The following is a 5,277-nucleotide window of genomic DNA, read 5'->3' on the forward strand; positions in this document are numbered from 1 at the left end:
ACAAGAAGTCCAGCAAGTTGAGGAACTAAAACATCTACTTACAACTGCCCGTCTTAGCTCTGCCGTCCTTAGAACAGCCATTTCACCTTTTTGCTAATATAAGGCAGCTACAGGAGTACTCACTCAAAAGCATGGGGGCCATCGCCAGCCCACAGCCTTTCTGTCAAGTATTCTTGACTTGGCAACCCACGGGTGGCCTGAATGTATCTAATCTATAGCAGCAATTGCTTTATTGACAAAAGTAGAAAAATACCCTATAAGGGAAGTCTCATTGTAAGCACACCCCATCAGGTTAAAACCATTCTTAGCCAAAAAGCAGGGAGATGGCTTACGGATTCAAGAATCCTAAAATATGAAGCTATCCTATTAGAAAAAGGTGATTTAACCCTAACCACTGACAATGAGCTCAACTCTGCCACCTTTCTTTTTTTTTTTTTTTTTTTTTTTGAGACGCAGTTTCACTCTTCTTGCCCAGGCTAGAGTACAATGGCACAATCTCGGCTCACCACGACCTCTGCCTCCCAGGTTCAAGTGAATTCTCCTGTCTCAGCCTACCGAGTAGCTGGGATTACAGGCATGTGCCACCATACCTGGCTAACTTTGTATTTTTAGTAGAGATGGGGTTTCTCCATGTTGGTCAGGCTGGTCTTGAACTCCTGACCTCAGGTGATCCACCCACCTCGGCCTCCCAAAGTGCTGGGATTACAGGCATGAGCCACTGCACCTGGCCAACCCCACCACCTTCCTGACAGGAAATCCAAATGCGGGAGACCCTGAGCACAAAAGCTTAGACTTAACATAATGGCTACTCAGTGGTTGGTGGAGAAACTCTCACAGAAGTAGAATCAGGGAGACTGCCCAATAACTGGTCTAACTAAACATGTGAGTTGTTCGCACTACATCAAGCCTTAAAATATCTGCAGAATCAAGAAGGGATACTTACACCAATTCCAAATATGCTTTTGGAGTGGCCCATACCTTTGGAAAGATTTGGACTGAACGAGGTCTTATTACTAGCAAGGGCCAAAACCTTGTCCACAAAGAGTTAATCATGCAAGTATTAGAAAACCTTCAGCTACCAGAGGATACAGTCATTGTTTATGTTCCAGGACACCAAAAAGGTCCCTCTTTCGAGAGTCGCTTCCCAAGAAGCACCCATTTTCCATTTAACCCCTTGTCTCCCTTCCCCATCCACAACCCCCATCTTCTCCCAACCAGATAAAGAAAAATGAAAGAAAATAGGCGCTAATGAAAACTCAGAAGTGAAATGGATACTGCCAGATAACAAAGAAATGTTGTCTAAGCCCCTAATGAGAGAAATCTTAGCACAACTTCACCAAGGAACTCATTGGGGTCCCCAAGCCATGCGTGACACAGTTCTTAGAACCTACGGGTGTATAGGGATTTATACCCTTACCAGGCAAGTCACAGACGTATGGTATGCAGAAAAACCAATAAACAAACTTAAAAAAAACCACCCTTTGGGGGAAGAAATCCTAGGCTAAGGCCATTCCAAAGTGTCCAAAGAGACTATACCGAAATGCCCCAAATAGGCTGTCTCCAATATTTGTTACTTATAATGGACCATCTCCCTCACTGGGTGGAAGTCATTCACCTGCCAAGTGCAACTGATAATAATGTAGCTAAAGTACTACATTAGTAGTAGTACTTTAGTGTTGTAACTGAGCGAGTTATAGAGAAATTCCACACTTTAACATGAATTCAGGAGTCCTTTATTAGCTGGTGACCGAGAGACGGCTAGTGCTCAAAATTCTCTCGGCCCTGAAAAAGGGGTAGATATTTTTTTATACTTTGGTTTAGAAAGGGGAGCGGGAATCGGGCTGAAGCAACCTCACAGAAGTAAAACAAGCAAAAAGACAAACGGTTACAGGAAAACAAACAGTTCCAGGTGCAGAGGCTTTAAATCCGTCACAAAGTGACAGATGCAAGGGCTTTGGATGCTTCCACCGGACACAAACGTGGGGGCTATAGGTACTATCAACCAGGCGAATTCCTGGGAACTGTGGATATAGCTTGCCACAGTACCTTATCAGTTAATTGCACTCTTTGATGTGCTGGGAGTTAGCTTGCACAAGTTAAATCCTTGAGGAAGGGGTGAGTAAGGAGCCTTTGATGTCTTGCAAATGAAGGAGCCAAACGGAGTCTGTCCGGCTTTCTCAGCTAAGGGAGAGTCAATTCATATTAAAACAGGGTAAGGTATCACAAGAGAAGACATCATACCCAGATTCAGATTAATAGAGAACATTGACTCAGACAATGAAACCCATTTTACTGCACAGGTCATTAAAGGATTAACCCAGACACTAGGAAAAAAATGGGAATATCATACTCCCTGGCACCCACCCTCATCATGAAAAGTAGAAAGAATGAAACAAACTCTAAAAAAATCACCTAACTAAACTAATCTTCGAAACCCGACTGCCATGGACGAACTGCCTTCCTATCGCTGTACTAAGAATTCGTACCACCCCTTGAAAAGATATCAGCCTGTCCCCTTATGAAGTGCTCTACAGATTGCCATACTTACATTCTACCACTGACATCCCCACACTGGAAACAAAAGATCAATTTCTTAAAAACTATATATGTCGTCTGTCTTCCACCCCGTCTTCCCTCAGGATCCAAGGCCTCTTAGCACAAACGCCACCTCTAGAGTTTCCAGTACACCAACATCAGCCTGGGGATTATGTGCTCATCAAAAGCTGGAGAAAGAAAAACTGGAACCATCGTGGGAGGGACCCTATCTAATATTCCTAACATCTGAAACAGCAGTCCCAACAGCTGAACAGGGGTGGACTCATCACACTCGGGTACAAAGGACCCCACCCCTTATGGAATCATGGACCACCACTCCAGGACCAACTCCCTCAAAATTAACATTCAAAAGGTCTCATTTGTCTCTTCTTCCTCCTAATTGCCCAGGGGCATTTCATTATTAATGTAACCAAATCAGCCTCCCCTCAAGCTGTTGAGTTTGATGCTTGCCTAGCCATACCTTGCAGAGACCTACCAAGTTAAAGGCAACTAGTCTCTTCGGAAAAGTATCTTTGCCCTTGGTACTCACCCCACCCCCAATCTGATCCTTGTAAGATTCCCTATAATTGGCTACCCTGCCATTGCTGGTACGATATTCCCTGGACCACTCAGTCCCAAGGCTGGACTTCCCTAGTAGGCTGTACCTCCCTAAAACCTTATATCCATTTTACTAAACGAAATAATTCATTTAACTGCCAACACCTGACATAACCCGGTGCATATTTCTATTACTACTTCAATCTCCGCTAACCCTATTCCCACCCTAAGTCGCTTTTATGGTATAGGGGCAGATGTTACTGGGAAAGACCCCATAGAATCCTTGGAGATTGGTTTTGTCACCCCTCCAGCACCCCTTCCTTCCCCAAGATCTCCTCCAAATCAAACAACTATCTTGCCATTACCTAATGACAAAACTAAAGTGGCCATAGTGGAAGTCAAAGACCTAAAACACACCCTGGTTATTGAGATCAGATACCAAGAAACAAATGCCTGGCTGAAATCGATCAAATACTCAGTTTGTACTTTAAATAAAAGCGACTACTACACCTGTGCAACAGGCAGGCCAGAAATCCAAATAGTTCTTTTTCCGCTTGGATGGTCTAACCAACCGGGCATGGACTGTATGGTAGCTCTCTTCCAGCATCCCACAGCCGGGGGTAGTAAGTCATGCACCACTCTCTCACTGCTTTTCCTGAAAGTCAAAGACTGCTCTGTCGGTCAGCCCCTAAGGGCCATCCGGCACCCGGCCTCTCATGCCAATTTTACCTCGTGTCTCTCGCAACAGGGGGAAAACTTGGCATCTTCCAGGAATCTAATGGGATGCAGTGAATCCAAGCCTTTTCCATAGCTCACCAATCAGACTGCCCTCGTCTGTCCACGAGCAGATGTTCGGTGGTATTGTGGAGGACCTCTACTGGGTATGCTGCCAAATAATTGGAGTGGCACTTGTGCTCTAATCCAATTGGCCATCTCTTTCACCCTGGCATTTCATCAGTCCGGCAAAAAGTCACCCTCTTGGGAAAAAAGAGAAGCTCAAGGGTCTTTCGACCCCCACGTCTATATAGAGGCAATTGGAGTACCATGAGGAGTAGCCAATGAATTTAAAGCTTGAAATCAAATAGCTGCTGGGTTTTAGTCAGTCTTACTTTGGTGGTCTACTATAAACAAAAACGTAGATTGGATAAATTATATATATTACAATCAACAAGGATTTGTTATTTATACCAGAGATGCCATTAACGGGATAGCGGAGCAATTTGGTCCTACCAGCCAAATGGCCTGGGAAAACAGGATAGCTCTTGACATGATATTAGCAGAAAAATGCAGAGTTTGTATCATCATCAGACCCCAATGTTGTACTTTGATCCCAAATAACACAGTTCCCGATGGAACCATTACCAAGGCTCTACAAGGCCTCAACACCCTAGCAAATGAGCTGGCTGAAAATTCTGGAACACGATCCCTTCACAGGTTTACTGGAAAGATGGTTTGGTAAATGGAAAGGACTTATGGCCTCTATCCTCACTTCCCTTGCAATCGTTACAAGTGCACTCATCCTTGTAAGCTGTTGCATCACACACTGTGTTCATGGGTTAGTTCAGACTCGTAGAAATGGCTCTAAAACCTCCTCTGTCTCTCCCCCTCCATATTCAGAAAAACTTTTACCTAGACAATCAAGAAGAGCAACAAAGCCAAATCTTACTAAAATAATTTGAAGAGGAAGAATTATAAAAACAAAAAGGGAAATTGTCAGCATAAAAGAAAGGTTCCTCTTCAAAGATCCAACTTTCTTGTCATAGGATGTAAACTGCCTTCCTCCAAACCTTAACCTGTAACCTTTACCCTGTGCCTTTTGAGAAAGATTCAAGCACATAGCCAATTGGGGTCAGCCTAGACTGTGCAGTCCAACCCCAGCCAATGGGGGAAAGACAAAGAAGCAGGAACTGCGTTAGGGTTAAAAACCTCTGTTCTCCTTTGTTAGGTGTGCTCTTGTGACTGCTATAGGCGTGGGCAGCACCCTTCTGCAAAGTAAACTTTGCCTTGCTGAGAAACTTTTCTTCTGAGTGCTGCTCTTCCTCTGTGGCACCAAGAACTTATTTCTAACAGGAGGAAGAAGACACGAGAATTTTGCACATGCAGGTTCTGAGTTTTGGCTGGTGGGCTGAGTGCTCACCATACCCCAAATACTGTGTGAACTGGGCTGAAGAATAGAAAACCCGA

This window comes from Rhinopithecus roxellana, chromosome 20 (assembly GCF_007565055.1).
Source record: "Rhinopithecus roxellana isolate Shanxi Qingling chromosome 20, ASM756505v1, whole genome shotgun sequence".
Classification (NCBI taxonomy): Eukaryota; Metazoa; Chordata; class Mammalia; order Primates; family Cercopithecidae; genus Rhinopithecus; species Rhinopithecus roxellana.